We start from the raw sequence: 25,339 nt of genomic DNA, 5'->3' as shown, positions 1-25,339 counted from the left end.
AACAAGTTCAGAAGATTTTTGTTTTGTGTTTGTGTATGGGGGAAGAGGCGGTTCCTTTTGAATTTCTGTACTTATATAATGTGGATTGGTATTGGAATTTTTTTTTTTTCTTTTCTGTTGCTTGAGGGAAGATATCAGGTGCTTGCTTGAATACCAATGCTATTGGCAAGTAGCTGATTATTTTTTTCTGTCTCTGTTTCTCTCTCTATCTGTCTGTCTCTCTTTTACATACACACACACACAGAACATATCCTATTCCTATGGTATATAAAGTGGGGTTTTTTTTACAGGATTTTTAATTTCTTAGGGCAAGTTCTTAAGACCTAATTCTTAAGACAAATAGCCCAAGTGTCGAACAAAATTAGTGTTATTAGAAAATCAAAGATGTTTTATTTTAAAATTTTATTTAGAATATTCAATTTTAAAATCTAATGTACTGATATGTATTAGTTAACACCATAACTCTTGGCTTCACACCTGTCTTTTTTTGGTAAAATACCTTCTTCTCTGGCAGATTCTAATCTTTGTGAGGGCAGATATTTTATCACACTGCTTTACCTTATTCCCCAGCATTTAATATAATACTTAGCATATGGTTTGTGAGCATTAATTTGTAAAAATCTGTTAAATTTATGAGCATTGTGTTTTAGAGTTCACTAGAGTAATGAACTTTGTATTTTTGAAGAATAAGAGAGTAGAGAGAAAAGAAAGAGAAAATAAAGAAGAGGGAAATAGAAGGAGAGAAGGAGAAAAGAAAGAAGGAAAAGGAACAAGGAAAGAGGTGGAGAAGAGAGATTCACAGGGAAAGAAAGAATGCAAGGGAAAGGGAAGAAATGGTGGCCATAGGGAAGAGGAGAGGAGAGGGAGCAAGAAATTAACAAGAGATAGGAGGAAAAAGACAGAAAGAATGGTGTGATGGGAGGGAGAATAAGGCCAAGAAACCAATGGTCAATTCAACGACCTTATAGGTGACCAAGTATATAATTCAACTTTCAAAATAATGTAAATAAAATGTCTAATTTTACAAATTCATAAATGAAACAAAAGAAAAACAAAGAAATAAAATATCTTACCCAAACTGACTCAAAACTAGATATTGCCACAGTGAAGCTTAGGCCATGTTTACTTTTTAATCTTCCTTCCATTGGACTATGAGAGAGATGCTCTCGAGACATGACCACCTTCAGCTTGGAACACTATGCAAGGATTGAATCATTTTCTAAGCTCCCTCCTTCATTCAGAAAATAATAATGCCTACTCTGGGCCAACTTCTCTCTAGGTTAGGTGAGCAAAAATGGAAGTATGCTATGGTAAGATTTTTATGCTATGTGTGAAGTTACATAGTATCATTTGAATGTAAACCATGATAAATTAAATATGTATTCTCGTAATCCTAAAGTAACCAGTAGACTACCAAAGCAAAGATGGGAAATGGAAAACAAACGGCAAGATGAAAGACTAAAACCTAACTATATCAATAATCACATAAAATGTTAATCTTTTAACCATTCCAATTAAAAAAGCCTTGACCCAGCTATATGCTACCTACAAGAATTGCGTTTTAAATATAAATACAAGATTTTAAAAAAGAATGTAAAAGTATAGACCATGCTATCACAAGTTCAAAACAAAGCTGGAGTGGCTATATTAACATCAGTAAAGTAGATTTCAGAGCAAGGAATGTTATTAGGGATAACAGGGTTATTTCACAAGGATAAAGGAGTCAATTCATTAGGAAGGGCCCCTATAAATTTTTATTTACTTACCTAAAAACAGATATACAAAATATATGAATAAAAAACTGAAAAAAATACAAAAAGAGACAAATCTACCATTACAGTTGGGAGATCCAGCACCCATTCTTAATTAATTAATAGGACAAGTAGACAGATAAGATATGGAATATTTTAACAAAACTATTGATCTATCAATACTTGAACTAATCATTTATAGAACACTCTACCCAATAATAGCCAAATGTATATTCTTTGTAAAGTGCAAATGGAACATTTATCAAGAACTGAATATTCAGGCACAAAAACAAGTGTCAATAAATTTTAAAGATTTTGAGCCAAACAAAATATGTTATCTGATTACAATAGAATCAAATTAGAAAGCAATAACAGAAAGAACTCTGGAGAAATCCTGATGTATTGGAAACTAAATGACACCTGTGTAGATAACCTGATTAAAGAACCCATTAAAAGGGAAATTAAAATGTATTATAAACTGAATAAAAATTAAAGCACAATGTATAAGAATTTGTGGAGTGTCTTTAAAGCAATAGTTAGGCAGAAATTTATAACACTAAATATTTATATTACAAAAGGCAAAAATTCTTGAATTATGACCTCACCTTAAGATACTAGATTAAAAAGAGCACATTAAACACAAAGTAAGCAGAAGAAACAGAATAATAATGATTAAAGCAGAAATGAATAGTGAAATAGAAAACACGAAATGGGAATTCCCAAATATCTATAGTGTCCTGTAATCTCCAAACTGGGAGATTATTTTTAAAAATGAAGGTGGATTCAGGGGCCTCAATATTCAGTATGAGGACTTCCTCTTAATTCCCCAAATTTATAATGGCACCAGTTTTACCTACAATGTTGGTGCCTTGGGTGTTTGAATCTAAGAACAGTCTTGTTTAATTTCTGTAGAAACTGCATTCCGGGTATCCTGTTGGGTAATGCTGCATATATAAATGTCTTTAAAAGACTTAAAAACAATTGTTTTCACATTCTGCCTCTTAGCCACTTTCTATGGTAGCTGTGCAACCAATTCCAGAAAAATTATGAGTTCTTCAGGTTGAACTGCTTGACTTCTCTTTGTTCTTTTTTATTCCCTGTGGACTTGTAGGTTTCAAATTCCCCGATCTACAAATTACTTACCACTCCTCTGTTTGATTGTTTTACATTTTTTCATGAAATATGGAACATATGATTCATATCCTTACACTCATTAATTATTTACATAGTTTTGAGGTGGTTTTCAATAGTCCCGATGATGCCACTTTGTAGAATTTTCCCAATTTCACCAGTTGAATTAAGTTAATATGTTCTTTAGTTTCATTTAATGCAGAACTCTTCAACAATTTTTCTTTGTCTTTCTTAACATAATTGTTTGTTTATTGTTTGCTTGTTGAACACTATAATAGCCAGTTGTTTTGTAGAATCTTAATTTGGGTTTTCTAATGTTTCTTCATGATTAGATTCATATTATTGAGCAAGAACACTACATAAGGGAAGCTGTGTCCTTTTTGGTGTATCACAGTCCAAGGCACATGATGTCATTTTCATTGTTATTGATATAAACTTTGATCTCTTGATTGAGGTAGTGTCTGAGTGTCTCCAAATTTCATTTACACCTTGATGAGGAAATAATGTTAACTATGCAATTATTCTGTGTCCATAAAAATTTCACCCACTGGTTTTGCATTTATTGATATTTGCCTCAATTAATTATTACAATGATTGTAGTAAATTTTTACTTTACTAATTTTATCATTCCTTTGATACTTATTAATTGGCATTTTCTGTATATGTATGTATCTATGTATGTATGTATGTCATTGGGAAATCAGAGTCTAATATTACTCAGTGTCTTACGATCCATTATTGTCATTATTCATTTTAATGCTTTAAATTGTTACAAATTGGCCAGTGAAATTCCCACCTACTTGCTTTCTGTGTCTTTTGTTATGATCTTAAGATTATAACAAATGCTATGTGCATTTCCTTATTCTTCAGGCACAAGACGTTGTTCCAGGCTCATTTAAAACTCTCTCTGCCTCAGCCCTAGAATCAACCATTGCTTCAAGGAGCACTGGGTTCATTCGTTCAGTGAGGTATGTAGAAACCAAGACCAGAATTTTTGTCCAGAAACAGCTAAAAATATATGTTCATATATATAGATGTATATGTGTATGAGCACATTAAGAGTGATGAGTTTCTACTGATACCTCTAAATTTTTAATTCATTAGTCCATGGTTCTTCCTTGCCTTCCCCATCTGTCCATCTGCCTTTCTCTTCTCACACTGCTTAGAACCCCATCTTTTAACAACATCAAACATTTATTCATTTGCTAGTTCTATAATACTCACCAAAGTATAGGAATGCTGAACCAATACAACTGGAAAAAACAAACCTACTAATTAGATTTCAAGATTTATTTGTAGTTGTATTTATCTTTAGCCTGACAGTACATAATCAAATATTTGTCCTATGTTCAAAACCTACTTGGATTAGTATCTCTTTTTTTCTTCTGTGCCATTAGTTTTTATTCACTTGAAATACGGGTAGATTCCTTTGATTCTGTTTGTTTTCAGAATATAAATTTTATGTCTGATAATTCTAATTCAGAATAAAACATTGGGATGATCATTACTTAACATATACTTTTAAATGATACTTTTATATACAGGTGTATCTATCTCATTATTTCAAAACATATTTATAAAAAGTTTATCGTTTAGATAACATTAACACAGTCAAATACAACAAAAATATTTAGTACAACTTTCTAAGATCAGTTTTCATAGCTCTCTCAGATGAATTAATCATACAATGATGCCTGTATAATTTTGATGAGTTTTGAAAAATCCCCTGGGGGGCAGACAGTGGACAAGGGTGACAAGGGGTGGGCATTGGGGTGCCAGGCAGGCGTGTACAGACTTTATATTGCTATATATAATGTACAGATGGACAGAGTCCTTCCCACTCCTTAACTCCCTGACCTTCCTTGACTTCCCCTTCCTGCTTCAGACCCCATCCGCACCAGGCCAGGCACCCCAGTGGGGCACGCGCTGGCCCCTCTTTTGTCTTCTGTGAAGTTAGGACCTGTGCAATGCACAGACACTTGTGGAGAACTTGAGACAACAACGTCCCCTCCTCGCCTCAGCCCTGAGCTGGCCCCTAACTCCCAGAACTTTGTCTTGCCCACCCATCCTCTGTGGTCCCCATCTATCCTCCTGGGCCATTTTCAAGTGCTTTGGCTGTGACTTTCATACTCAGCTCTTAGTCTAAAAAAATAAACTGGAGATAAAAAAAATTTTTAAGTGACTTTTTTTTTTGTTAGAGTGATTTGGATCCCCCTTATCTACCTAGATTTTTTGAAATTTTATCTTGAAGATAGAGCCTTAATTTGATAATCTGTTACTCTTTGATCTTAGCACAGGTTTCAGGAAAAAAGAAGTTTTTATATATACAATATTGATTGTTTTGCAATATTTTGATGTGTAAATTAAGATAAAGTGCTTCCTTATAGCTGAATAAGAACAGGTGCACATAATGAATATAACAAAAACAGAAGCAGATGGCATACCCCATGTATAACATCTTAATTCATCCCTTTTTGTGTAATACAATTACCACAGGAAGTATACTATATTTAACTGATTTTCTTAGAATCTGCCGGTTCCCTAAAGAAACAAGATGGCTTTTTAAAAGTGCTATATACATATATACATATGCAGTGTTTTGTTGTTATTGTTGTTGGGATGTATTAACTTTCCGAATTAAAAATTTTAAAAAACACATATTCATATTACATTTTTCGAATTTCCGCGAGGCAATGTAGTTACTGATCTTCCACTAATCAATGCAAGTGCGAAATAAAGTAAGCTTCATGGGAAAATATTTTTCTATTGCAAGCAGAAAAGGAGATATATATATCTCCTTATCATTCCAAAAGGAACATATGTAAATCACTTTGCTTTTCTATGATCTACTTTCATGAACATGTTTTAAACATATTCATTTTAGCACTTATTCCATGTCCAGAGCACTTTGTTGCATACATTTGAAGAGCAAATTTCAATGAAGAAAAAGTTAAAGAAGGAATTAAAGCAATTATATAAAAATCAAAGATGTCTGAAATCCTCTCAGGTACTGAAGATCAAGATTAGGAGATTTAGTCTTGGATTATCCAGATTGATAAAATTGACTAAATAATTCCTTATTTCTCCATTTGAATGTTATTCTGTGATTACAGACTTAAATCAATGTTCGTGACAAGTCTGGACAATTGGGGTTACCATATCCTCTTTTCTTCTGTACACATCTTGTCCAGATCTTCAAGTGCTTTTCAGTTTCTCTTGTTCCAAATTATAAATAGATGGATAATTTTGTAATACAGTCTAATAACAACATTGCCTATATAATATAAAGTATAATGCAACCTTGGCAATACCTATATTAATTTCAACTTTTCATCTAGTTCATTGTCGCATTGACTAACTTATAGTCCCAATATTTAAACCATTAAGCAAAACTTATATTTATAAAATTAACCTGCTGCTGTTTAAACTTAAAGCATACAGATATGTTAAGTGGTCTCATGATTATAGAATCTCACTGTGATAAATGTTGTGAAAATATGCTCATTGAACCTACTGTATGTATCTCTTTGTAGGTCTATGTATATAATTTCAGAATTCTTTTTACTGTAAGTGGATGAGTCTATGTAATGTAATATATATGTAGATGAACACATAAGAAATAAAAGTAGATGAACATATCAGTAGGTGAATATATAAGAAAATATCTTTTAGTACCAAGTAGCTATTACAATCCATTTTCCTGAAAATATTTTGGGTTGGGTTCTTAAAAGAAAAAATTGAGTAGTAAGAGATACTGTTTTAGACTGATAGACATATAAAGTGATTCCAACTATAAAATAATATATTTTTGAGGCAAGGCTACATCCAACCAACATAAAATCCAATCTTGGGAATTTTTTTTTATGTTGTTAGACTTATTACTTAGGAAATATATTGAGTTTTTTGGTCATTTTAGTTAAAGTTTACCACAAGAATGCAAATTATGATAAGCACTGAGGCAGAAGGCTGATGAGCCAGATTAAAAAGCAATCAAACTAATAATTAAATTATCTGCCTAATATTATCTCTTTCAGTATGAGTATTTCTTTAAATGTTCAATGCATAATGTTAACAGCTTTCCTACTACAGTGACTGCAATTACAGATAAGGTATGCAAACATATTTGTACTTTAGTAAGGTCCTTAACCAGAAAATAATGTTGTGCTAGTATTGTTTTGTTTAAGAATATGGGGTGTCATTAATTTGGTATTCATTGTAAGGTATAAAAGTAATTAATTAATCATGATGACCTGGTATGTGAAACAATTATAGAGTCAACCAGCAAGCCAGTCTTTTTCATGTTTGTATAATGCTTTCCTAAATTAAAATATAATGGGATTTGGAACATAACTGAGATAACACAAGGCAAATCATATACACACAGCTAAAGAAACAATACTACTTGTGGATAAAGAATTTTCAGTTTAGAAAACTACGGAATATAATAATGTTTACAGAAGCATACGCCTCATATGCCTTCTGTACTCATGGCAGAGTTGGAGATTAAGCCGCATCAAATGGATTTCTCTGAGTTATAAAAAAAAATTTTTGAATAAATGATTTAACCATACAAATTCATATCAAATTATATTTTGTTTAGTGAATTAAATAGAACCTGGGATTATGCTGGTCCTCTGATATATATTGTCTAATTAAATGGGGGAATTCAGTCAACACTGGGAATGCAAATAAGCATAACAGTGGGAAAGAAAATAATGATATTAATTTACTCATCAAATATTTATTGGGCCCTGCAAGGTGCAAGGCACCGAGCTCCATACTACGTACATTATGGTTAGATTCAGAGGTAATTAAACTGAAACCTGTCATTGGGAAAAAAATTTTATGACTGACAAAAATGAGGAACATGTGAAGTCCTTTGGGAAAACAGAGGAGATAAGTATAATTAGGGATTGAAAAGGGTGAAGTCAGAAGGAAAGCAAGCAGGAAAACCTGTATTAATGAGAGAGCATTTTTCTGCATCTTTGAGAATAGGAGACATGGTATATATAAGTGAAGATAAAGGAGAAATGGGAACACATACCCCCCAAATAAAAAATATGGAAGTTAAGCTACAGAGGTAAAAAAGCATAAAGTTTACAAAAGAAAGGAATGCGTGTTTCATATTTTCTATTATTATTGATTAAAGTTTGTTTTTTAAAGTGTAGAACTTTTCAAAAACTCAAAACCATTAGTTGGAATTAAAATTGTAAAGGTGACTGAAAGCTTTAATTAAATTTCTGTTTTGAACATATGCTATTTATTTCCACCAAAAATCCATTCACCCTTCTTCTGGTTAAACAATACACAAGCCAGGGCTTCATGAGCATGTGGCCCTTGAGAGTGTACCTTGGCTGTGTTAGGCAACCATAGAATACAGTTATAAAAATGTCCATTTATCCATTTTTTGTATCAAATATTGTATGTAAAATTTTACAGGCAAAAAGTGATTTATTCAAATTTTCTCTCTACCTTTCTTTATCTATAAAAAGATGCTTGCTATGATTTCAGTCTTCTTAAATTTATTGAGACTTGTTTTGTGTCCCAACATATGGTCTACTTTTGAGAATGTTCCAGGTGCACTTGAGAAGAATGTGTATTGTCCTTTATTTTGATGGAGTGTTCTCTGTAAATCTATCAAATTCATCTGGTCTAATGTTTCATTTAAAGCCATGATTTTCTTGTTGACTTTCTGTCTGGATGATCCATCCATTGATATAAGTGCGTTGTTAAAGTTCTCTACTATTAGCGTGTTGTTGTCAATTTCTCCCTTTAAGTCTGTTACTAATTGATCTATATATTTTGGTGATCCTATGTTAGATGCACATATATTAATAACTGTTATGTCTTCTTAATGAATTGTCCACTTTATCATTATATACTGCCCATCTTTGTCTTGTTACCTTTTTTGGCTTGAAGTCCATTTTGTCTGTCATGAATGTGGCTGTACCTGCCTTCTTTTGGCTGACATTTACTTGGAGTATCATTTTCTATTCCTTCACTTTGAGCCTGTATTTTTCTTTAGAGGTGAAGTGAGTCTCTTGGAGGCAGCATATAGTTGGGTCTTGTTTTTTAATCCATCCAGTCACTTTGTTTTTTAATCCATCCAGTCACTCAGTGTCTTCTGATTGATTAATTCAATCCATTTACATGTAAGGTGGTAATTGGTAAATGAGGAATTAGTATTGCTATTTTATCTTTGGTTTTCTGGTTGCTCTATATCTCCATTGTTTCTTTATCCTTGTGTTTCTATCTGAATTTTGGCATGGTGGTTTTCTTTGATGTTTTTCTCAGTTTCCTCTTTTTTATGTTTCATGTCTCTTCTCTATATTTTTGTTTTGTGTTTACCATTAGGTATGTATAAAACATTTCATAAATATATTACTATTTTTTTCTTCTCAAAGCATCTTATCTTCATTTGACTATACGAATTTGTTTTTTTTTTCCTCTTCCCATTTTGTGTTTTGGTGTTTCAAATTATTCTTTTTTATGTTGTGAATTTGTTACCAAATTGAAGTAGCTATTGTTATTTTTACCGCTTTTTTCCCCCTTTTAACCTTTATATTATAATAAAGTGTTAAAAACCTAGTCTGATATACAGTTGGAATTTTCTGATTTTGTCAGTCAACCTATCATCTTACTCAAAGTTTTGTGTACTTTTGCCTTTTTGTTTCTGGTGGAAGAGCTCCTTTCAACATTTCTTATAAGTCAGGTCTAGTGGTGATGAACTCCCTCAGCTTTTGTTTGTCTGGGAAAGCCTTTATTTCTCATTCATCTCTGAATGTTAACTTTGCTAAATAGAGTATTCTTGGCTGACAGTTTTTATCTTCCAGTATTTTGAGAATGTCACTTTACTCCCTCCTGGCCTGTAGAGTTTCTGCTGATAAATCTGCTGATAGTTTAGCTGGAATTCCTTTGTAGGTTACCATCCTTTTTTTAATCTGGCTGCCTTTAAGAGTCTCTTTTTGTCATCGACTTTTGACAGTTTTAATACAATGTGTCTTGGAGAAGGTCCTTTTGTATTGAAGTAATTTGGTGTTCTCTCTTAGCTTCATAGACTTGTATATCCAGTTCCTTTCTCAGGTTTTGGAAGTTTGCAGCTATTGTTTCTTTAAATAAACTCTCTGCTCCCTCCTCCCTCTCTTCTCCTTCTGGGATACCTGCTAGTCTAATGTTGCCCTTACTAAACAAATTGGATAGTTCTCTTATAAGTTCCTCACTTTTAAAAAATCTTAATTCTCTCTCTTCTTTCTGTATTATTTCTAGATTTCTATCTTCAAGTTCGCAAATTCTCTCTTCCATATCATCTGCTCTATTTCCAATGCTTTCTAATGCATTCTTCATCACATTTATTGAGTTCTTTAGTTCCAGAACTTCTGTTTAGTTCTTTTTTAGAGTTTCAATCCTTTGGTAAAGTATTCCTTCTATTCATTAACTTTATTCTTGAGCTTATTGAACTGCCTTTCTGAGTTTCCTTTTAGTTTGTTGAGTTTCTTTATGACCATATTTTGATTTCTCTATTAGTTAGATTGTACTAGTCTATGCTTTAAGTTTGGTTTCTGGAGAATTGTTATTTTCTTTTTATGTTACAGTGTTACTGTGGTTATTCATGGTGCTTGATGAGTTGTTCCTCTGCCAGCACATTTGAAGTAGTGCACACATTTCTTCTTTATGTAAAGCTTTTATTATTTTTTTTTTCCCCTTGATTCTAAAGATTGAACAGGTTAGAAATTAGAGGCCATTCTTTTGCTTTCAAGTAGGTGGCGATATATCACAAGTTTTTGTTTCTCTTATCTGAGCTGCCTCTGGTTGTATTCGAGAATTGGTACTTTCCACCCTCCACCACCTCTGTCAGAGGTGTAGCCTGCTGCACTCATTGTTGCTTCTTGTGCCTCTAGTGTCATTGGTGCCTTGCTGCTGCTGTTTTCACTGGTGTTGCTGCCTGGAGTACCAGGATGGTGAGTGCTTCCACTGTGTCCATGGTCTCCTGAGTCTCAGGGTGGTAACTGGGGTCATAGGTGCTTCTGCCATATCTGGGGTTGTCAGGTTCATGTGCATCTCCACTGTGGGTGTGGGGCCAGAGTCATGGATGCCTCTATGACAGGAGATGGAGGAATCACGGGCTGCTGCCCTGTTCACTCTGGTTGTGAGTGCTGAGAGGCCAGAGTTGTGTATGCTGCCTCCCATGAAGCTACAAAATTCTCTGAGGCTCAGGCTCATGTGCAGGGGCTGGGGGTCCAAGATCACAGGCACCACCTCTGCTGTTCTCATGATTCTGCTTCCTCTATGTGTTCTGGTCCACCCACCTTTAGACAGACAGATGTGTGTAATTCTCCAGTACCCTGGTGTGTTGGGCAGAAGCACCTTTGTTCAGTTATGGATGATTTACTGGCTGTAGATTGAGGGGGAAAGACAAAGGGAGCATCTCAATGCTGACATCACTCCTCTACAGTTGACTTTATCCATGGTGATCTATTTCTGGGTTCTCTTCTGTTCCATTTATCTATTTGTCTGTTCTTTCACCAGTTCCACACTGTCTTTATTACTGTAGCTTCATATTAAGTCTTAAATCAAGTAGGGTTGGTTAGTCCTTCAATTTTGTTCTTCTCCTTCAGTACTGGGTTGACGATCCTGGGTCTTTTGCTTTTCATATAAACTGTAGAATCAGTTTGTTGATATCCACAAAATAACGGAGTTTGATTGACATTGCACTGAGAAACAAGTTTTTCATATTAGTATAGTCAAATTTATCAGTCTTTTAAAATGATTTTACTTTTGTGTTCTATTTAAGGAATGCTTCTCTATCCTAAGCCCATAATAATATTTTCTTAAATACAAAGTATTTTACTGTTAGCTTTTTAAGTAATTTATCTTTTGTAATTTTCTGTTGATATGTGCATGATATGAGGTGGGAATCACCTTTTCATTTCTTTTCCCTGGTAGGTAAATCAATCACCCTATCACTCTTTGTTGATTAGACCATCATTCTCAGTGATATGCCATTCTACTACATCATAAATCAAGGTTTTATATATGTTTCTATCTACTGTTTTTTTCTATTCTATTCCACTGTCTTAATTATGAATTCCTATATCAAACTGTAATATCTTATAGTCTTACAGTTAATCATAACATCTGTTGGGCAAATTTCTGCATATTGATCATTTTCAGAAACATATTTTGGCTTTTTGTACTTCCCTATACATTTCAAGTTCCATGAAGAGTTGTTTTGGAATTTTTTTGAAATATGTGTTATCAGATCAATTTGGAAAGAATGGTTATCTTTTTAAGATATTGAGTTTTCTAATGCATCAATATTATATCTACATTTGTTTAATGTTTTTAGTGAATTTATATTTCCCTCCCAAAATAACTTATTCATTGTTTATAAAACTCATTCCTACATATCTTGAATTATTTTGTGTCTATTGTAAATTTTAAGTATTTGTAAAACAATTTTATAAGCATTTGTTTAGATAACGTATTGCTGGTGTGTAGAAATTCTGTGAATTTGTACAGTGGTCCTATGCCCATTAACCATGCTGAACTCTCCTATTAATTTTAATAATTTATAAATTATTTTGTTATGTATATGGACAACCTTATTTCACAAGAAAAGGCCTGCAAGAATTACTATGTTTTCCACATTTTAAAACTAATCATAAACCCAGCTTCTAGTTCCTATCCTAAACAGCTAGTAGGAAAATATATCTCAGCCATTTCTGTGGTTCACGTATCCTTTCTCTACCTGCTCAAAGTCTGGGAAGTTTATATGCTTTACAGAAAAGAAAAGAATCCAAGTCCCTTATCCATTATAAACACCACCTCTATTGTCCCAGCCCACATCAATCTTTGAAATCTTCTCTTCAGGCTACAAACAGTAATTGGGAAGCTGCCAAGCCTCAAAATTCTGGCACTAGATTCTATAGAGATATCCTATGTAGCCTTTCTCTGTGAGCACTTGTTCCCTTCTCACCATGCTTCAGAGAACCATGTGAATGCATCCAACATTCTTGGACACTTTCCATATCTGTTGAAATCCGCAATTCCTCCTCTTTGCTGTCCTCAGGCCCAATATTTTCTGTCCTGTACAGTATCCCCACCTCTACACATCATTCTAACATAATCTCTTTAATGGATTTCAGTTTTATGGGAGAATTTTAAAAAGCTGCTGATTTCAAGTAACTTCTGGTTTTATTTTGTTTTTTATTGTTTGTTTTTTTGTTTTGCCTAGGGAGAAGGGTGTCATGGTGGAGAAGGGACCTGAGAGTAGACTTAATTCTTGTAAATCGGATGGGTTTGTTAGAGCATAAATTTGTATCTTAAACTGTGTGACCACACTTGTAATAAGGATTTGTGGGTGAGGGTGCAGGGAGATTAAGATATAAATTACTCATATCTCCCAGTTGCCCAGCTCTATGCTCAAGTTCACGCATGCATGTATCTCTGCTGTATTAATTTCCTATTGCTGCTATAACAAATTACCGGAGACTTAGTGGTTTAAAGTTTGTTACCTTATAATTCTAGATGTCAGAAGTCCAAAATCAGTCTCACTGGGCTAAAGCCAAGGTGTTGACAGAGCTGGTCCCTTTTGGATTCCTTGACTCATGGCTCTTTCTCCACATTACACCAACCTTTTCCTTCTGTTGTCACATCTCTTACTACTCACTCTGATTCCTGCCTCCCTTTTCATGCTTCATAGGAATTTCAATTAGAAAAGTTTTAATGTTTAATTTTAATATTCTCATGAATTCTTCTTCTGTATATCCCAGTTGGTGAAAGCAACTTCTCAACTACTTGCCTGATCATCATCCTATAATCTCTTCCCTACATCCAATAATTTTCTAAATCAGTTGTTATTTTCTATAAATAAAAAATTGCTCAATTCACCCCTTATTTTAATTATAATTGAATTTTTAAATTTTTGTCTCATCTCTTACTCATTTATAACTTTTTGCAGTTTTCCTGCCATCAGACTCACCTTCCCCAAATCATCTAACCCCACAGTAATCAGAGTGATTTTTCTAAAACATAATCTGATCATGCCACCTTTCTTCCCAATAGAAAATCTTAAGATCTGAAGTTGAATTGTGCAATAGCTTCCTGTTGTTTATAGGATAAAAGGTAAATGCCTGAAATTGGTTGGCACAGCCTTGTCTAGACTGCAAAGATTGTGATATTACTTCCTAGAATGATGGTGTGATAAAACTTCAGATTCCCCACTGGACTGAATGTCCACAACACAGATACCAAGGCTCCTTTTGTTTCTTATTGAATTTCCAGTGACTGGCACAATAGATGACAAATACATCCTCAATTTGTTGCATAAAGGATTGAAGGGCTTTTAGAATTTGGTCTTTCTCTTTTAAGCTTTTCCTTTTCCATTTACACAAACACACACACACACACATCCACAAATCATATTGTGCTGAATTGTTGTTTTGCATCAAATTTGCCATTGTTTTTCTGGTTCCTTGATTCTTTTCTTCCTTTACTCAGTGGGGGTTTCTAGTAACTTTAGTCTGAAGTGTCACTTTCTAATTAAAAATAAAATAAAAATGAATATGAAAAAATGTGCGTCCATTGAAACAATTCTGTGCATCTGAAGGCAACCTCCTGTCTTGTTGAATGAATGAACAATTATATATGAATCTAAAAATACTAAATTAAATGTTTCTAGTTCACTCTTTATGTTTGTGTAATACTTAAGAATGCACAACCAGTGGGCTCAGTTTACAGATAATTAAGTGTAGGCTTCAACACTTGTATTCAATTTACATTGCAGCCATAAAAAATTACCACAAACTTATTGGCTTCAAATAACACAGATTTATTATTTCAGAATTCTGTAAGTCAGACTTTTAGGTTGGTATAATTGGTTTCTCTGTTCTTGATTTCATGAAGCCAAAATCAAGGGATCAGCTGGCTGTACTCCTATCAGAAGATGCTGAAGAGAATCTGTTCCTTAGTTCATTCAGGTTGTTAACCAGATTGTTGTTGACCTTGCAGTTACGGGACTGAGGTTTCCATTTCCAGCTGATGTTTGCTTCAGAAGGCTGCCTGCTTTTCTTCTCATACTTTCCATGTGGGCCCCTTCACCAACTGTGGCTTCTCCTTCTATATCATCTCTCCTGACTTCTGCAGTTGCATCTGAGCTGACTCTTCTGCCTTCCTGTCCTGCTTTTTAAAGGCACTCGTGATTTCAAAAGGTTCATCTAGATTATCCAGAATAATCTCCCTATTGTATTATCAGCTGACTAATAACCTTAATTGTATCGGGAAAGTTACTTCCCAACGGTACCTAGATTAGTGTTTAATTGAAAAACAAAGGCAAAGCAATCCTGTAGAGAGAGGAATATCTCTAGAATTCTGCACTGAAGAGGGAGAAAGAAACTCAAACCTCTTATTATAGAGTAGCATCAAGAAGTCTTTGAAACTTTCAGGAGACTGTCTATAAAAGTGAGACAGGAACTAGAGGCTCTAGAAAGAAAACAGTGAGAGTTTTGTTAGATATTAGGGACTTTTAAAATTTCTTTCTATATTTCTTATAAATTAAGCTAGTTTATTTTTACTTCTTTACCTCCTCTCAGAAATTAATAGTAAACTGGTTTAAACTAGAATTGTCTCTGTGTTATCTTTACAAACTCATAAAAAATAGAAAAGCTGAAGACACAGCATTCTAGTCTGCTGAAGGCTTGAGCAAAACAGGAAACCAGATGGGAGCAGTATGTGTTTGGGGCTAGGGAGAAAAGAAGACAGCAGATTGTGTGCCTGAGGCCTGCAGGAACAAAGGGAAAGCTTAACTGGCAGCCTAGCCATGAAAAAGATATTCAGTATTAGGGGTAACATTTTGTTTTTAAGATTTAATTACATCAAACCAAAAATTTTAAGTTTTTATATTGGTTCTTTGATATTTTTGATAGTCTGGTTTGTGTCCTCACAAGTTCACTGTAGAGATGATCCAAGGAAATACATAGACTGCTTGGTTTTTATAATGGTGAATGGATTTAGATAGCAATATAGATTGTTACATTATTTAAAAAATATATTCTGAAATTTGGTATTTACATATGAAAATAATGCAAATATTCTTTAGTTTCTTTTCATACTACTTTATGATTTCTAAATTTTCCTAACTATAAAAGAAATAAACATTATTTTAAATTGATAATTCAATAACTACTAACAAGTTACCATTTTTGCATTATTGGTAACATCTATTATTTTTCCTCTTCCTATTTTCTTTCATACTTTATTATTTCATTCAGTGAAAAGTATATCTGGAGGCTCTAAAATTTGCCACATGAGGGGTGGAGTCAAAATGGCAGACTAGGAGGACGTGGAATTCACGACTCCACACAACTAGGGCACCTACCAGGCACCGGTGGGGGACCACGGACACCTAAGGGGACGGGAGGAACCCCCAGTGACTGGGTAGGACATGGGGCGTGGGGGGAGTGTAGGGGGAGAAGTGGGGGTGGGATGGGACTGGTGCCCCTGAGGAGTGGCTGGGGGAAGGGAAGGGATCCCACAACCAAAGGGGGTAATTGGGGGACCATCAGGAGAACAGAGGATCAAAAGGGAGTGTGGACAGGTTTCCCCTGCCCACTTGGGCCCCCGAGAGCCTGCTGAGATCCTGGGCCTGATCCTCTGCCCACCGAGGCCCCCTCCAGCCATGTGGGTCCTGAGGGAGTGGGAGGGAGGGAAGGGGGAGCAAAAGTAAAGGCCAAAAAAAAAAAAGTAAAGGCCAGACCTCTAGGACTGGCACCCCTGAGGGGTGGCTGGGGGGAGGGGAGGAGTTCCTACACCCAGCGGGACCCACCCACTGTTAGGGGTCGAGCGAGGATGGGGGGAGACCCCAGGGGAGACAGTGTTGGGGGGCGCAGAGGAATGGAAGGGAATGCGGCCAGCGCTTTCACTGTCCACTTAGGCACTGGGGAGCTTGTGGGGCTCCCGGGCCTAATCCTCTGCCCTCAGAGCCTCCCTCCTACACCGCAGAGCCCAAGCCCCACCCCTACACCCCCACCCAGGGCCCTACCTCTACACTCGGAGACCCCCTCCAACGCGCTGGGCCTAAACCCCACCAACACATCCTCATCCAGGGCCTTACCTCCAAACTCCAGAACTCTACACTCCAGAGGCCCTCTTTTCAACATGCTGCCACTCCCCTTCCACACAGGTCCTAAGCAGAGGCCCCGCCCCATTCTGGAACATCGCCCTGCCTAGGCCCCACCCTCAAGGCCTTTTCTAGCTGCGTGGGTCCTGAGCATAGGCCCCACACCACGCTCAAACGTCACCCGCCCGCCCCCCCCAACCTCCCCTCCCCAGCCTAGGTCCGGCCCCACCCTAAACCCTGCCCCTGCCTAAGTTCCATTCCCGCCTAAACTCTGCACATAGCCAAGGCTTTTTTTTTTTTCTCTCTTTTTACTACCTCTTTTAGATTGGGGTTCTGTTTTACCTTGTTGATTCGTTGCTGTTGATGCATTTATATTTTTATTTTTCCTAATAAATCTTTTATTTTTCTAATTTTATTTTATTCATTACATTTTGTTATTGTTCTCTCCTTTTGGCTTGTTCCCCCATGCTTTTTATTTTCTTTTTTCTGTTGTGTTTTATTTTACCTTATTGCAGTTTTTTCAATTATATTTTTATTTTTCCTAATATATTTTTAATCTTACTAATTTTATTTTGTTTTTTATTCTTTGATATTGTATTGCTCTCTTTCTTTCTTTTTTTCATTTTTAGCTGTGCCACACAGCTTGCGGAATCTTGGTTCCCACGAGAGAGGTCGGGCCCCAGCTCCTGTGGTGGGAGCTCTGAGCCGAAAATGCTGGACTAACAGAGAACCTCAGACCCCAGGGAATATTAATTGGAGTGAGGCCTCCCAGAGGTCCTCATCACAGCACCAAGACCCGGCTCTATCCAACTACCTGCAAACTCGAGTGCTGGACACCTCAGGTCAAACAACCAGTAAGACAGGAATACAGCCCCACCCATCAAAAAAAAAATTTAAATGACAAAAAAATATGTTACTGACGAAGGAGCAAGGTAAAAACCTACAAGACCAAATAAATGAAGATGAAATAAGCAACCTACCTGAAAAAGAATTCAGAGTAATGATTGTAAACATGATCGAAAATCTCAGAAACAGAATGGAGAAAATACAAGAAACATTTAACAAGGATCTAGAAGAACTAAAGAGCAAACAAACAGTGATGAACAACACAATAACTGAAATTAAATATACTCTAAAAGAAATTAATAGGAGAATAACTGAGGCAGAAGAACGGATAAGTGACCTGGAATATAAAATGGTGGAAATAACTGCCAGGGAGCAGAATAAGGAAAACAGAATGGAAAGAATTGAGAACAGTCTCAGAGACCTCTGGGACAACCTTAAACTCACCAACATTTGAATTAGAGGGGTCACAGAAGAAGAAGAGAAAAAGGAAGAGTCTGAGAAAATATTTGAAGAGATTATAGTCGAGAACTTCCCTAACACGGGAAAGGAAATAGTCAATCAAATCCAGGAAGCACAGAGAGTCCTATACAGGATAAACCAGAAGAGAAACACACCAAGACACACATTAATCAAACTATCAAAAATTTAATATAAAGAAAAAACATTAAAAGAAGCAAGGGAAAAGTAACAAATGCATACAAGGGAATCCCCATAAGGTTTACAGCTGATCATTCAGCAGAAACTCTGCAAGCCAGAAGGGAATGGCAAGACATATTTAAAATGATGAAAGGTAAAAAACTACAAGCAAGATTACTCTACCCAGCAAGGATCTCATTCAGATTTGATGGAGAAATTTAAACCTTTACAGACATGAAAAAGTTAAGAGAAATCAGCACCACTAAACCAGCTTTACAACAAATGCTAAAGGGACTTCTCTAAGCAGGAAATACAAGAGAAGGAAAAGACCTACAAAACAAACCCAAAACAATTAAGAAAATGGTAATAGGAACATACATATCGATAATTACCTTAAATGTAAATGGAATAATGCTCCAACCAAAAGACATAGACTGGCTGAATGGATACAAAAACAATACCCATATATATGCTGTCTAAAAGAGACCCACTTCAGACCTATGGACACATACAGACTGAAAGTGAAGGGATGGAAAAAGATATTCCATGCAAATGCAAATCAAAAGAAACCTGGAGTAGCAATTCTCATATCAGACGTAATAGACTTTAAAATGAAGACTATTACAAGAGAAAAAGAAGGAAATTATATAATGATCAAGGTGTCAATCTAAGAGGAAGTTATAGCAATTGTAAATATTTATGCACCCAACATAGGAGCACCTCAATACACAGGGAATTGCTAACAGCCATAAAAGGGGAAATCAACAGTAACACAATACTACTAGGGGACTTTAACACCCCACTTTCACCAATGGACAGATCATCCAAAAAGAAAATAAATAAGGAAACACAAGCTTTAAATGACACACTAAACAAGATGGACTTAATGGATATTTATTGGACATTCCACCCAAAAACAACAGAATACACTTTCTTCTCAAGTGCTCATGGACCATTCTCCAGGATAGACCATATCTTGGGTCACAAATCAAGCCTTGGTAATTAAGAAAATTGAAATCATATCAAGTAGCTTTTCCAACAGCAATGCTATGAAATTAGATACCAATTACAGGAAAAAAAACTGTTAAAAATACAAACACATGGAGGCTAAACAATACACTACTAAATAACCAAAAGATCACTGAAGAAATCAAAGAGGAAATCATAAAATACCTAGAAACAAACGGCAATGAAAACACGATGACCCAAAACCTATGGGATGCAGCAAAACAGTTCTAAGATGGAAGATCATAACAATACAATCCTACCTCAAGAAACAGGAAAAGTCTCAAATAAACAACCTAACTTTACGCCTAAAGCAATTAGAGAAAGAAGAACAAAAAAACCCCAAAGTTAGCAGAAGGAAAGTAATCATAAAGATCAGATCAGAAATAAATGGGAAAAAAGTGAAGGAAACAATAGCAAAGATCAATAAAACTAAAAGCTGGTTCTTTGAGAAGATAAACAAAATTGATAAACCATTAGCCAGATCATCAAGAAAAAAAAGGGAAAAGACTCAAATCACAGAATTAGAAATGAAAGAGGAGAAGTAACAACTGACACTGCAGAAGTACAAAGGATCATGAAAGATTACTACAAGGAACTATATGCCAATAAAATGGACATCCGGGAAGAAATGGACAAATTCTTAGAAAAGCACAACCTTCTGAGACCGAACCAGGAAGAAACAGAAAATATAAACAGACCTATCACAAGCACTGAAATTGAAACTGTGATTAAGAATCTTCCAACAAACAAAAGCCCAGGACCTGATGGCTTCACAGGCAGATTTTATCAAACATTTGGAGAAGAGCTGACACCTATCCTTCTCAAACTCTTCCAAAATATAGCAGAGGGAGGAACACTCTGAAACTGATTCTATGAGGTCACCATCACCCTAATACCAAAACCAGAAAATGATGACACAAAAAAAGGAAATTACAGGTCAATATCACTGATGCATATAGATGCAAAAATCCTCAACAAAATACTAGCAATCAGAATCCAACAGCACATTAAAAGGATCATACACCATGATCAAGTGGGGTTTATCCCAGGAATGCAAGGATTCTTCAGTATACACAAATCAATCAATGTGATACACCATATTAACAAACTGAAGGATGAAAACCACTTGATAATCTCAATAGATGCAGAAAAAGCTTTCTACAAATTCAACGCCTATTTATGACAAAAACCCTCCAGAAAGTAGGCATAGAGGGAACTTACTTCAACATAATAGAGGCCGTATATGACAAACCCACAGCCAACATTGTTCTCAGTGATGAAAAACTGAAACCATTTCCACTAAGATCAGGAACAAGACAAGGATGCCCACTCTCATGACAGTTATTCAACATAGTTTTGGAAGTTTTAGCTACAGCAATCAGAGAATAAAAAGAAATCAAAGGAATCCAAATCAAAAAAGAAGAAGTACAACTGTCACTTCTTTGCAGATGACATGATACTATACATAGAGAAACATAATGATGCTACCAGAAAATGACTAGAGCTAATCAATGAATCTGGTAAAGTAGCAGGATACAGAATTAATGCATGGAAATCTCTTGCATTCCTATACACTAATGATGAAAAATCTGAAAGAGAAATTAAGGAAATACTCCCATTTACCACTGCAACAAAAAGATTAAAATACCTAGGAATAAACCTACCTAAGGAGACAAAAGACCTGTATGCAGAAAACTATAAGACACTGATGAAAGAAATTAAAGATGATACAAACAGATGGAGAGATATGCCATGTTCTTGGATTGGAAGAATCAACATTGTGAAAATGACTTTACTACCCAAAGCAAACTACAGATTCAATGCAACCCCTTTCAAATTACCAATGGCATTTTTCACAGAACTAGAACAAAAAATTGCACAATTTGTATGGAAACACAAAAGACCCAGAATAGCCAAAGCAATCTTAAGAAAAACGGAGCTGGAGGAATCAGGCTCCTTGACTTCAGACTATACTACAAAGCTACAGTAATGAAGACAGTATGGTAGTGGCACAAAAACAGAAATATAGATCAAAGGAACAGGATAGAAAACCTTATCTTTGATAAAAGAGGCAAGAATATACAGTGGAGAAGAGAGAGTCTCTTCAATAAGTGGTGCTGGGAAAACTGGACAGCTGCATGTAAAAGAATGAAATTAGAACACTCCCTAACACCATACACAAAAATAAACTCAAAATGGATTAAAGACCTAAATGTAAGGCCAGACACTATCAAACTCTTAGAGGAAAACATAGGCAGAACACTCTATGACATAAATCACAGCAGGATCCTTTTGACCCACCTCCTAGAGAAATGGACATAAAAATTAAAATAAAAAATTGGGTCCTAATGAAACTTAAAAGCTTTTGCACAGCAAAGGAAACCATAAACAAGATGAAAAGACAACCCTCAGAATGGGAGAAAATATTTGCAAATGAAGCAACTGACAAAGGATTAATCTCCAGTACAAACAAGCGGCTCATGCAGCTCAATATCAAAAAAACAAGAAACCCAATTGAAAAATGGGCAGAAGACCTAAATAGACATTTCTCCCAAGACCTTATACAGATTGCTAGCAAACACACAAAAAGATTCTCAACATCACTAATCATTAGAAAAATGCAAATCAAAACTACAATGAGGTATCACCTCACACTGGTCAGAATGGCCATTATCAAAAAATCTACAAACAATAAATGCTGGAGAGGGTGTGGAGAAAAGGGAACCCTCTTCCACTGTTGGTGGGAATGTAAATTGATACAGCCACTATGGAGAACAGTATGGAGGTTCCTTAAAAATCTAAAAATAGAACTACCATATGACCCAGCAATCCCACTCCTGGGCATGTACCCTGAGAAAACCATAATTCAAAAAGAGTCATGTACCACAATGTTCATTGCAATACTATTTACAATAGCCAGGACATGGAAGCAACTTAAGTGTCCATCAACAGATGAATGTATAAAGAAGATGTGGTGCATATGTACAGTGGAATATTACTCAGCCATCAAAAGAAATGAAATTGAGTTATTTGTAGTGAATTGGATGGACCTAGAATCTGTCATACAGAGTGAAGTCAGAAAGAGAAAACAAATACCATATGCTAACACATATATATGGAATCTAAAAAAAAAAAAAAAAAGGTTCTGAAGAACCTAGGGGCAGGATAGGAATAAAGACACAGATGTAGATAATGGACTGAGGACACGGGGAAGGGGAAGGGGAAGCTGGGACAAAGTGAGAGAGTGGCATGGACATATATACACTACCATATGTAAAATAGATAGCTAGTGGGAAGCAGCCGTATAGCACAGGTTGATCAGCTTTGTGCTTTGTGACCACCTAGAGAGGTGGGATAGGGAGGGTGGGAGGGAGACACAAGAGGGAGGGGATGTAGGGATATATGTATACGTATAGCTGATTCACTTTGTTATACAGCAGAAACGAACACAATATTGTAAAGCAATTATACTCCAATAAAGATGTTAAAAGAAATTTTAAAAAATAAAATATGAAGTCCTAAGTCATCCACATGACTTGCTATTAATAGTAAGTTCTCTCCCTTTAGGTTTCAGTTATGAAGGATGAATAAGTTCTGGATATGCAACAGACAACGTGGTTACTATAGTTAAGAATAATATATTTTATACTTGAGTGATATATGAAGCCACTGGAGGATTTTAATGGTAATATGATATATTGTGACTTATTTTGTTGTTCTTGTTGTTATGGCTGTCTTTAAGAGCTTAACTGAGGTATAATATACATATCATAAAATGTACTCATTTAAGTGTCAGTGTACATACTGGTATAACTATCAACACAATCATACCTATATTTGGAATATATATGGAATATTTACATCACCCCTAAACATTTCCTGCTGCCCATTTTCAATCAAATTTCTGCTCCCTACCTCTTGCCAAGAAACTACTGATCTATTTTTCTTTCTGTAGGCTTGTTGTTTTTAGAAATTTCATATATTTGTACCATTTTTTTTAGAATCCATATATAAGCAGTATCATATGATATTTGTCTTTCTCTGTCTGACATGCTTCAATCAGTTTGACAATCTCTAAGTCCATCCATGTTGCTGCAACTGACATTATTTCATTTTTTTAATGGCTGAGTAATATTCCATTATATATATGTACCACATCTTCTTTATCCATTCCTTTGTCTATGGACATTTAGGTTGCTTCCATGCCCTGGCTATTGTAAATAGTGCTGCAATGAAAATTGCGGTGTATGTATCATTTCGAATTATGGTTTTCTCCAGATATATGCCCAGGAGTGGGATTGCTGGATCATATGGTAGTTCTATTTTTAGTGTTTTGAGAACCTCCATACTGTTCTCCATAGTGGCTGTATCAATTTACATTCCCACCAACAGTGCAAGAGGGTTCCCTTTTCTCCACACCCTCTCCAGCATTTATTGTTTGTAGATTTTTTGATGATGGCCATTCTGACTCGTGTGAGGTGATACCTCACTGTAGTTTGACTTGCATCTCTAATAATTAGTGATGTTTAGCATCTTTTTATGTGCTTTTTGACCATCTGTATGTCTTCCTTGGAGAAATGTCTACTTAGATCTTCTGCCCATTTTTTGATTGAGTTGTTTGTTTTTTGATATTGAGCTGTGTGAGCTGTTTGTATATTAATAATTAATATAGAAATTAATTAATCCCTTGCCAGTCGCTTCATTTGCAAATGTTTTCTCCCATTCTGTGTGTTATCTTTTCGGTTTTTTTATGGTTTCCTTTGCTGTGTAAAAGCTTTTAAGTTTAATTAGGTCCCATTTGTTTAGTTTTGTTTTCATTTTCATTACTCTAGGAGTTGCAGCATAAAGATCAAATGAACTTATTCACAAAACAGAAATAGAGTCACAGATGGTGACTCTTATGGTGACTAGGGGAGAATGGGAGGGGGAGGGATAAATTGGAAGATTGGGATTGACGTATACACACTACTATATATAAAATAGATAACTAATAAGGAGCTACTGTATAGCACAGGGAACTCTACTCAATCCTCTCTAATGGCCTATATGGGAAAAGAATCTAAAAAAGAGTGGATATATATATATATATATATATATATATATATATATATCTGATTCACTTTGCTGTACACCTGAAGCTAACACATTATAAATCAACTGTACTCCAATACAAATTATAAAAAAAGAAATTTCATTTAAATGGGTCATACAATAATAATCTTTTGTGTCTGGCCTCTCTCTCTTAGAATGATGTTTTGAGATTTATCCATGTGTCAATATTTCATTCCCTTTTTATTTCTCAGTAGTATTACAATTTTTTCTTAGATATATAGCAAGAATCAGAAAGATAGACTGAGAAGTTTCAAGAGATCTATAAGTCTCATTCTCTAATATCAGATAAGGTATTTGATATTCAGAAAAGTTAAGTGTCCAGACAAAACACTAGTTGGTTGCCAAGCCCTCTGACACTAGTAGCCAGTTCTCCTATCTTTTCAAAAAATGTCGCCATGACACTCTCTCTTTCTACATCTTCCTACCTTGTGTCCTTAATCTTATATCCATGAATCATTTTAAACAGGTTTTTGCTCTCTTTTCATGAGTCTAGATTTCCCATTTATTGAAAATACATTTTTTGGAATTGAATAACATCAACATTTATAATGAAGCCATATCCTTCTTTCTGTTTCTGTTTTACATTTTATCTAGTTCTTATTTCCATCAGCCCAGAAAAACATATCTCTTTAAGATTTTCAACTTACGAAACTATGATGGTTTTTATTATACATTTTTATATGATTTACATTTTTATTTCTCATCTATTTTGCTATTGTAATAACATTTACATTTTAAA

At 35.2% G+C, this 25,339-nt stretch overlaps 1 long non-coding RNA gene across 1 annotated transcript in view; it reads left to right on the top strand.

Annotated features, from left to right (window-relative positions):
• The first annotated feature begins 1,767 nt into the window (after nt 1-1,767).
• The window catches only part of LOC309615493, a 250,107-nt gene continuing 226,535 nt past the window's right edge, over nt 1,768-25,339 (top strand). Inside the window, exons 1-2 of the long non-coding RNA XR_014236874.1 lie at nt 1,768-3,850; nt 10,781-10,840. This is a non-coding gene — a long non-coding RNA (uncharacterized lncRNA). The remainder of the gene's footprint in view (nt 3,851-10,780; nt 10,841-25,339) is intronic.

This window comes from Balaenoptera borealis, assembly GCF_965194805.1.
Source record: "Balaenoptera borealis genome assembly, chromosome: 18".
In the NCBI taxonomy this organism is placed as follows: domain Eukaryota; kingdom Metazoa; phylum Chordata; class Mammalia; order Artiodactyla; family Balaenopteridae; genus Balaenoptera; species Balaenoptera borealis.
This window is presented reverse-complemented; position numbering and strand designations above follow the sequence as displayed.